This window comes from Gadus macrocephalus, chromosome 16 (assembly GCF_031168955.1).
Source record: "Gadus macrocephalus chromosome 16, ASM3116895v1".
NCBI lineage: Eukaryota > Metazoa > Chordata > Actinopteri > Gadiformes > Gadidae > Gadus > Gadus macrocephalus.
Window position 1 is genome coordinate 16,993,874 of NC_082397.1, and position 11,649 is coordinate 17,005,522.

An 11,649-nucleotide genomic window follows, 5' to 3' on the forward strand; every position below is an offset into this window, starting at 1 on the left:
CTTCAGACACTTTTTTTTGTTAATAATCGAGAATAGAGCTTGCCCAAAGTTGCCTGGAGCAATGTAAAAGCCCAAATGGCTTCCATGTTATTGGCTAGGGGCACAGCAAACGCTTCCAAATCTGCATTTTGATCCACTTATCCACAAGACCCTGAGTTCAATTCTCGCCGGAATTACACTTTACATGCAATTATGAGGTCACATGTCTTCAGCTGTGTATTAACTTGTTTACGTAAACGATATAGGCCAATGTACCAAAGGTTCCCTCTTTCATGAATGATTTTGTTATGTTACACGAGTTGTTAGACAGATATGCAACACAACCAAGCTATGTAACGATATTCAACTGTTACATGTGTTACATGCACATTCAAAGGTTTCTCATGTCATGTCATGTTAACTTTTATTATTACACAAGTGTAACAATATTTCCATATTACACTACAAGTTGTGACACTAGTTACAGGTTCCATAACGTAATAACATAAAACATGATGTAATGTTTAGTAACATTGATTACCACTCAAGAATGCCTTGGATTTGTTTGAAAATGGATTAAAGTGAGAACAATAGCATCGTCATGAAGAGGATAACATGGTAGTCTGACACATAGGCTACCTAGCGCGTTAGGAATAACTCTTGGTCTCTTCTGACATCTTGTGGGAAAAGGTTGAACTGCAGCATCACCAAGGAAGTCAAACGCTATCGTAAGACTTGAGATAGTTGTGACTCAACGGCAGTGTGGTGTATTTGTGGGTATTTCCTCTCTGTAAGAACACCTGTCCAGGCCCGGTTCCAGAACAGAATGCCTTGGGGTGCATCTGAGATTACAGGGGGTGCACCAGTACTATACTAAAACCAGCTACCCAGCTTCAGTTTAGACTTCGCTTTTTTACACACAGGCCTTTCCTACCATAGACAAGCACTTCTGCGTAGTTCTACTGACATGTTGGGACAACAAACAATTACTGTGCTTAAAAGGTGGTATCATATCATGCCTTGTGATGTGAAGAACATTTCAGCTGCAACATTAGCTTATTGATATCTTAGATAGCTTTGAATATGAGATAGGTTTTTGATATGTGTGATGTGTGAGGTGTTTAAAAGAACAGAATTCTACACAAAAAAAAAAACATGTGACTGCAATTCAAAAATAACGTTTATTTTTTATAAATTGTGGCAGGATATTTGACGCAACAAATAATTGTACATTGCCACTTAAAAATAAAACAGATTTTAGACAAGGAAAGAAAACTTTCAGACTTTGAACAAAAAGTAATCAGTATAATACTCTTAAAGTTAACACGATTGTAAATAAATACAATAAAAAGAAATATGGGTTCTTATGAACATAATACATTTAATACATGTATTGGATATCCAACGGATATCCAACGGATACATAACTGTTGCTGCCGAAGAAGTTCAACGTCACTACCGTGCGCACCATAGGGGTGCGTGCCTTTTGCACACGACGCCGGCATGACACACGATGCGGCCAATCACAGCAGCGCTGATATAGAGCGACAACATTGCGACCTCGAGTGTGATATTGCTTTATACAACAGTTATACTCAGGGACGCGGGAAGTCAGTCCGAGGGGGGGGGGGTGCTGAGAGAGAATCTATATAAGGACGTCATAATAAATTCTGCGCAACATCCATTGTTTACAGAGACGAGATGAAGGGTGAGGTCACATTCAGGGATCCGCTCTGATAAACACTACTGGTGTGCAAAAAGAGTTCTGCCAACTAGCCACTGTTATTCACAAACGTTAGCAAGTAAACAATGTGGAAATTAGAGTAAACTCGGCTGATACTGTGCTGAATTTCACACACTAACAACATGCCGACAAGCTGTTGCGGTCCGGGATTATACACAGCGTTATAACAAGGATTCAGGAGGTTATTTCTAAAGGTTTACAAAGGAAAGGGACAATAATAGAAAGCCTTCATTTTCCTCCAGAGTTACGAGTTGTCTGATATGAGAAAAGTGACGGTTTCTCCGTCAAGTGAACCGCCCGTCTTTGCTCTTTTTTTGCCAACCAGTTTACGTGTGGGATTCCAGAATCAAAACGATAACATTCAACGTGTCTATTAATATGGCAGCAACATTTTACACCAGTTTTAGTGTTCACTACAACAGATGTTGAACACCAACATGCTTATGTAAAATCAGCATAGTACCGATAATATGATAAATATCATAAAAAGGGTGGATGTCAATAATTTAATGAAAAATCATGTTGTATGATAAAGTTACACAAAAAAAAAAAAAGTATTGATTTGTTCAGAAAACTTTCTCACTTGCAGTAACAGCCAGGGGCCGCTGCAGCACCCTAAGCACCCCCACTTCCCGCGTCCCTGGGTAACACTGTTGTTTTTTATTGGTCGTCAATAAACGACCAATGGGTAACACTATTATTAAAAGATAACTTGACAATATTATTAGATAAATACGCAGGTAGTAATGAATTGTATCATATTGTAAACTAATGTATATTAATATACAATTATTTTTTGATGATTATTATATAAGGAAGCTAATCATTATAGACAAATAAATTAGGAAGAAGGGGTGAGATTAAATAAGTTTTCTTCTTCTCACCCCTTTTCGAACAGGTAAAGCAAGTGTAAGACAGTTTCTTCTTTTGTGGTTTTCATTTTGTGTAAACATTACTTCATTGTAACTGTCCACACTTACTTGTTTGAAATAAAAACTTTTTCAATTCAATTCAATTCAAGTCATGAAAAAAAACATAAGGGGTAACACTGTAGTTTTTTATTGGTCGTCATGAAAAAAAACATATGGGGTAACACTGTTGTTTTTTATTGGTCGTCATGAAAAAAAACATAAGGGGTAACACTGTTGTTTTTTATTGGTCGTCATGAAAAATACAAAAGGGAAATAAAGTGATAAATATCACTGTCGATATTTATCAAATAAAACATAGGGGGCAAAACTGTTGTTTTTCTTAGGTCGTCATGAAAAAAAACACAAGGGGTAACACTGTCGTTTTAATCAAATGAAACATGAGGGGTAACACTGTTGTTTTTATCAAATGAAACATAAGGGGTAACACTGTCGTTTTTTTTATCGGTTGTCGTGAAAAAAACATAAGGGGTAACACTGTCGATATTTATCAATTAAAACATAGGGGGTAACACTGTCGGGTTTTATCAAATGAAACATGAGGGGTGACACTGTCATTTTTCTTTGGTCGTCATGAAAAAAACATAAGGGGTAACACTGTCGATATTTATCAATTAAAACATAGGGGGTAACACTGTCGTTTTTATCAAATGAAACATGAGGGGTGACACTGTCATTTTTCTTTGGTCGTCATGAAAAAAAACATAAGGGGTAACACTGTTGTTTTTTATTGTTCGTCATGAAAAAAAACATAAGGGGTAACAATGTTGTTTTTTATTTGTCGTCATGAAAAACAACATAAGGGGTAACACTGTTGTTTTTTATTGGTCGTCATGAAAAAAAACATAAGGGGTAACACTGTTGTTTTTTATTGGTCGTCATGAAAAAAAACATAAGGGGTAACACTGGGGTTTTTTATTGGTCGTCATGAAAAAAAACATAAGGGGTAACACTGTTATTTTTGATTGGTCGTCATGAAAAAAACCATAAGGGGTAACACTGTTGTTTTTTATTGGTCGTCATGAAAAAAAACATAAGGGGTAACACTGTTGTTTTTTATTGGTCGTCATGAAAAAAAACATAAGGGGTAACACTGTTGTTTTTTATTGGTCGTCATGAAAAAAAACATAAGGGGTAACACTGTTGTTTTTTATTGGTCGTCATGAAAAAAAACATAAGGGGTAACACTGTTGTTTTTTATTGGTCGTCATGAAAAAAAACATAAGGGGTAACAATGTTGTTTTTTATTGGTCGTCATGAAAAAAAACATAAGGGGTAACACTGTTGTTTTTTATTGGTCGTCATGAAAAAAAACATAAGGGGTAACACTGGGGTTTTTTATTGGTCGTCATGAAAAAAAACATAAGGGGTAACACTGTTGTTTTTTATTGGTCGTCATGAAAAAAAACATAAGGGGTAACACTTGTTTTTTATTGGTCGTCGTGAAAAAAAACATAAGGGGTAACACTGTTGTTTTTTATTGGTCGTCATGAAAAAAAACATAAGGGAAATAATAGAAATACACACATACATGTTAATGTCATGTATATCCTCTTTATTTATGATTGATCGTAGTGTTTTGTCATCGCCTCAGTGGTGCAGTGGTGTGCACTCTGCCTAACCCCCTGGAGACCGGGGTTCAAGTCCCGTTTGTTGACCTCTGTTGGAAGACTCTATTCTCTATTTCATGCGAATTATAAAGTCAAGTATAACCTTTATGATGTCCTTAACCGGTGTCTTGATGGTGCATTGTTAAGTTCGGAGGTTATCACTCTAAACAGCTCATGTTCAGATCCCTGCAAAAAAGTCGACAGGGGTACCGCTGTTGGTTTTTATTGGTCAACATGGAAAGAACATGAGAGGTAACTGTCGTTTTTTATCGGCCTTCTTGAAATAAACATAAGGGGTAACACTGTCGATATTTATCAAATAAAACGTAGGGGGTAACACTGCTGTTTTTCTTTGGTCGTCATGAAAAAAAACATGACGACAGTTCGTCACTGTCTATTGGTCGTCATGAAAAAAAACATAAGGGGTAAGACTGCTGTTTTTTATTGGTCGTCATGAAAGAAAACATAAGGGGTAACAATGTTGTTTTTTATTTGTCGTCATGAAAAACAACATAAGGGGTAACACTGTTGTTTTTTATTGGTCGTCATGAAAAAAAACATAAGGGGTAACACTGTTGTTTTTTATTGTTCGTCATGAAAAAAAACATAAGGGGTAACAATGTTGTTTTTTATTTGTCGTCATGAAAAACAACATAAGGGGTAACACTGTTGTTTTTTATTGGTCGTCATGAAAAAAAACATAAGGGGTAACACTGTTGTTTTTTATTGGTCGTCATGAAAAAAAACATAAGGGGTAACACTGTTGTTTTTTATTGGTCGTCATGAAAAAAAACATAAGGGGTAACACTGTTGTTTTTTATTGGTCGTCATGAAAAAAAACATAAGGGGTAACACTGGGGTTTTTTATTGGTCGTCATGAAAAAAAACATAATGGGTAACTCTGTTGTTTTTTATTGGTCGTCATGAAAAAAAACATAAGGGGTAACACTGTCGGTTTTTATTTGTCGTCATGAAAAACAACATAAGGGGTAACACTGTTGTTTTTTATTGGTCGTCATGAAAAAAAACATAAGGGGTAACACTGGGGTTTTTTATTGGTCGTCATGAAAAAAAACATAATGGGTAACTCTGTTGTTTTTTATTGGTCGTCATGAAAAAAAACATAAGGGGTAACACTGGGGTTTTTTATTGGTCGTCATGAAAAAAAACATAAGGGGTAACACTGTTGTTTTTTATTGGTCGTCATGAAAAAAAACATAAGGGGTAACACTGTTGTTTTTTATTGGTCGTCATGAAAAAAAACATGAGGGAAATAATAGAAATACACACATACATTTTAATGTCATGTATATCCTCTTTATTTATGATCGATCTAAGTGTTTTGTCATCGCCTCAGTGGTGCAATGGAGTGCACTCTGCCTAACCCCCTGGAGACCGGGGTTCAAGTCCGGTTGATGACCTCTGTTGGAAGACTCTAATCTCTATTTCATGCGAATTATAAAGTCAAGTATAACCTTTATGATGTCTTTAACCGGTGTCTTGATGGTGCATTGTTAAGTTCGGAGGTTATCACTCTAAACAGCTCATGTTCAGATCCCTGCAAAAAAGTCGACAGGGGTGCCGCTGTTGTTTTATATTGGTCAACATGGAAAAAACATGAGAGGTAACTGTCGTTTTTTATCGGCCTTCTTGAAATAAACATAAGGGGTAACACTGTCGATATTTATCAAATAAAACATTGGAGGTAACACTGTTGTTTTTCTTTGGTCGTCATGAAAAAAAACATAAGGGGTAACACTGTTGTTTTTTATTGGTCGTCATGAAAAAAAACATAAAGGGTAACAATGTTGTTTTTTATTTGTCGTCATGAAAAACAACATAAGGGGTAACACTGGGGTTTTTTATTGGTCGTCATGAAAAAAAACATAAGGGGTAACATTGTTGTTTTTTATTGGTCGTCATGAAAAAAAACATAAGGGGTAACACTGTCGGTTTTTATTTGTCGTCATGAAAAACAACATAAGGGGTAACACTGGGGTTTTTTATTGGTCGTCATGAAAAAAAACATAAGGGGTAACACTGTTGTTTTTTATTGGTCAACATGGAAAAAACATGAGAGGTAACTGTCGTTTTTTATCGGCCTTCTTGAAATAAACATAAGGGGTAACACTGTCGATATTTATCAAATAAAACATTGGAGGTAACACTGTTGTTTTTCTTTGGTCGTCATGAAAAAAAACATAAGGGGTAACACTGTTGTTTTTTATTGGTCGTCATGAAAAAAAACATAAGGGGTAACAATGTTGTTTTTTATTTGTCGTCATGAAAAACAACATAAGGGGTAACACTGGGGTTTTTTATTGGTCGTCATGAAAAAAAACATAAGGGGTAACATTGTTGTTTTTTATTGGTCGTCATGAAAAAAAACATAAGGGGTAACACTGTTGTTTTTTATTGGTCGTCATGAAAAAAAACATAAGGGGTAACACTGTTGTTTTTTATTGGTCGTCATGAAAAAAACCATAAGGGGTAACAATGTTGTTTTTTATTGGTCGTCATGAAAAACAACATAAGGGGTAACACTGTTGTTTTTTATTGGTCGTCATGAAAAAAAACTTAAGGGGTAACACTGTTGTTTTTTATTGGTCGTCATGAAAAAAAACATAAGGGGTAACACTGTTGTTTTTTATTGGTCGTCATGAAAAAAAACATAAGGGGTAACACTGGGGTTTTTTATTGGTCGTCACGAAAAAAAACATAAGGGGTAACACTGTTGTTTTTTACTGGTCGTCATGAAAAAAAACATAAGGGGTAACACTGTTGTTTTTTATTGGTCGTCATGAAAAAAAACATAAGGGAAATAATAGAAATACACACATACATTTTAATGTCATGTATATCCTCTTTATTTATGATTGATCGTAGTGTTTTGTCATTGCCTCAGTGGTGCAGTGGAGTGCACTCTGCCTAACCCCCTGGAAACCGGGGTTCAAGTCCGGTTGTTGACCTCTGTTGGAAGACTCAAATCTCTATTTCATGTGAATTATAAAGTCAAGTATAACCTTTATGATGTCTTTAACCGGTGTCCTGATGGTGCATTGTTAAGTTCGGAGGTTATCACTCTAAACAGCTCATGTTCAGATCCCTGCAAAAACCTCAACAGGGGTACCACTGTTGTTTTTTATTGGTCAACATGGAAAAAACATGAGAGGTAACTGTCGTTTTTTATCGGCCTTCTTGAAATAAACATAAGGGGTAACACTGTTGTTTTTCTTTGGTCGTCATGAAAAAAAACATAAGGGGTAACACTGGGGTTTTTTATTGGTCGTCATGAAAAAAAACATAAGGGGTAACACTGTTGTTTTTTATTGGTCGTCATGAAAAAAAACATAAGGGGTAACACTGTTGTTTTTTATTGGTCGTAATGAAAAAAAACTTAAGGGGTAACACTGTTGTTTTTTATTGGTCGTCATGAAAAAAAACATGAGGGAAATAATAGAAATACACACATACATTTTAATGTCATGTATATCCTCTTTATTTATGATTGATCGAAGTGTTTTGTCATCGCCTCAGTGGTGCAATGGAGTGCACTCTACCTAACCCCCTGGAGACCGGGGTTCAAGTCCGGTTGATGACCTCTGTTGGAAGACTCTAATCACTATTTCATGCGAATTATAAAGTCAAGTGTAACCATTATGATGTCTTTAACCGGTGTCTTGATGGTGCATTGTTAAGTTCGGAGGTTATCTCTCTAAACAGCTCATGTTCAGATCCCTGCAAAAAAGTCGACAGGGGTGCCGCTGTTGTTTTATATTGGTCAACATGGAAAAAACATGAGAGGTAACTGTCGTTTTTTATCTGCCTTCTTGAAATAAACATAAGGGGTAACACTGTCGATATTTATCAAATAAAACATTGGAGGTAACACTGTTGTTTTTTATTGGTCTTCATGAAAAAAAACATAAGGGGTAACAATGTTGTTTTTTATTTGTCGTCATGAAAAACAACATAAGGGGTAACACTGTTGTTTTTTATTGGTCGTCATGAAAAAAAACATAAGGGGTAACACTGGGGTTTTTTATTGGTCGTCATGAAAAAAAACATAAGGGGTAACATTGTTGTTTTTTATTGGTCGTCATGAAAAAAAACATAAGGGGTAACACTGTCGGTTTTTATTTGTCGTCATGAAAAACAACATAAGGGGTAACACTGGGGTTTTTTATTGGTCGTCATGAAAAAAAACATAAGGGGTAACACTGTTGTTTTTTATTGGTCGTCATGAAAAAAAACATAAGGGGTAACACTGTTGTTTTTTATTGGTCGTCATGAAAAAAAACATAAGGGGTAACACTGTTGTTTTTTATTGGTCGTCATGAAAAAAACCATAAGGGGTAACAATGTTGTTTTTTATTGGTCGTCATGAAAAACAACATAAGGGGTAACACTGTTGTTTTTTATTGGTCATCATGAAAAAAAACATAAGGGGTAACACTGTTGTTTTTTATTGGTCGTCATGAAAAAAAACTTAAGGGGTAACACTGTTGTTTTTTATTGGTCGTCATGAAAAAAAACATAAGGGGTAACACTGTTGTTTTTTATTGGTCGTCATGAAAAAAAACATAAGGGGTAACACTGTTGTTTTTTATTGGTCGTCATGAAAAAAAACATAAGGGGTAACACTGTTGTTTTTTATTGGTCATCGTGAAAAAAAACATAAGGGCAAATAATAGAAATACACACATACATTTTAATGTCATGTATATCCTCTTTATTTATGATTGATCATAGTGTTTTGTCATAGCCTCAGTGGTGCAGTGGAGTGCACTCTGCCTAACCCCCTGGGGACCGGGGTTCAAGTCCGGTTGTTGACCTCTGTTGGAAGACTCAAATCTCTATTTCATGCGAATTATAAAGTCAAGTATAACCTTTATGATGTCTTTAACCGGTGTCCTGATGGTGCATTGTTAAGTTCGGAGGTTATCACTCTAAACAGCTCATGTTCAGATCCCTGCAAAAACCTCAACAGGGGTACCACTGTTGTTTTTTATTGGTCAACATGGAAAAAACATGAGAGGTAACTGTCGTTTTTTATCGGCCTTCTTGAAATAAACATAAGGGGTAACACTGTTGTTTTTTATTGGTCATCGTGAAAAAAAACATAAGGGCAAATAATAGAAATACACACATACATTTTAATGTCATGTATATCCTCTTTATTTATGATTGATCATAGTGTTTTGTCATCGCCTCAGTGGTGCAGTGGAGTGCACTCTGCCTAACCCCCTGGGGACCGGGGTTCAAGTCCGGTTGTTGACCTCTGTTGGAAGACTCAAATCTCTATTTCATGCGAATTATAAAGTCAAGTATAACCTTTATGATGTCTTTAACCGGTGTCTTGATGGTGCATTGTTAGGTTCGGAGGTTATCACTCTAAACAGCTCATGTTCAGATCCCTGCAAAAAAGTCGACAGGGGTACCGCTTTTGTCTTTTATTGGTCAACATGGAAAAACATGAGGGGTAACTGTCGTTTTTTATCGGCCTTCTTGAAATAAACATAAGGGGTAACACTGTCGATATTTACCAAATAAAACGTAGGGGGTAACACTGTTGTTTTTCTTTGGTCGTCATGAAAAAAAACATAAGGGGTAACACTGTCGTTTTTATTGGTCGTCATGAAAAAAAACATAAGGGGTAAGACTGCTGTTTTTTATTGGTCGTCATGAAAAAAAACATAAGGGGTAACACTGGGGTTTTTTATTGGTCCTCATGAAAAAAAACATAAGGGAAATAATAGAAATACACACATACATTTTAATGTCATGTATATCCTCTTTATTTATGATTGATCGTTGAGTTTTGTCATCACCTCAGTGGTGCAGTGGAGTGCACTCTGCTAACCCACTGGAGACCACGGCTCAATTTCCGTGGAAAACACAATATCTCTCATTTTAAACATAATTTTGTATCCCCGCAAAAACGTTGACTGGGGTACCACTGTTGTTTTTTATTGGTCAACATGGAAAAAACATGAGGGGTAACTGTCGTTTTTTATCGGCCGTCATGAAATAAACATAAGGGGTAACACTGTCGATATTTATCAAATAAAACATAGGGGGTAACACTGTTGTTTTTCTTTGGTCGTCATGAAAAAAAACATAAGGGATATCTATATGGTGTTTGAAATTGTAAATAATTATACTTGAAGAAAATACTTTTGTTTTGAGAATTCTCAAAACAAAAGTATTTTCTTCAAGTATAATTATTTACAATTTCAAACACAAATTGGTCGTCATGAACACCTTATTGGTCGTCATGAAAAAAGACATAAGGGGTAACACTGTTGTTTTTTATTGGTCGTCATGAAAAAAAACATAAGGGAAATAATAGAAATACATACATACATTTTAATGTCATGTATATCCTCTTTATTGATGATTGATTGGAGTGTATTGTTATCGCCTCAGTGGTGCAGTGGATTGCACTCTGCCTAACCCCCTGGAGACCGGGATTCAAGTCCGGTTGATGACCTCTGTTGGAAGGCTCTAATCTCTATTTCATGCGAATTATAAAGTCAAGTATAACCTTTATGATGTCTTTAACCGGTGTCTTGATGGTGCATTGTTAATTTCGGAGGTTATCACTCTAAACAGCTTATGTTCAGATCCCTGCAAAAACGTCGACAGGGGTACCACTGTTGTTTTTTATTGGTCAACATGGAAAAAACATGAGAGGTAACTGTCGTTTTTTATCGGCCTTCTTGAAATAAACATAAGGGGTAACACTGTCGATATTGATCAAATAAAACATAGGGGGTAACACTGTTGTTTTTCTTTGGTCGTCATGAAAAAAAACATAAGGGGTAACACTGTCGTTTTTATTGGTCGTCATGAAAAAAAACATAAGGGGTAAGACTGCTGTTTTTTATTGGTCGTCATGAAAGAAAACATAAGGGGTAACACTGTTGTTTTATAATTGGTCGTCATGAAAAAAAACATAAGGGGTAACACTGTTGTCTTTGTCAAATATTTTATAAGGGGTAACACTGTCGTTTTTTATTGGTCGTCATGAAAAAAAACATAAGGGAAATAATAGAAATACACACATACATTTTAATGTCATGTATATCCTCTTTGTTGACGATTGATTATTGTGTATTGTCATCGCCTCAGTGGTGCAGTGTGGTTTACTCTGCCTGCCCCCCTGGCGACCGGGGTTCAAGTCTGGTTGATGGCATCTGTTGGAAGACTCATAACACTATTTCAAGCGAATTTTAAAGTCAAGAATAACCTTTGTGATGACGTTATCCGTTTTCTTGATGGTGCATTGTTAAGTTCAGAGGTTAACAATCTAAACAGCTCACGTTCGGATCCCCGCAAAAAAAATGAAATAAATATAAGGGGTAACACTGTTGATATTTATCAA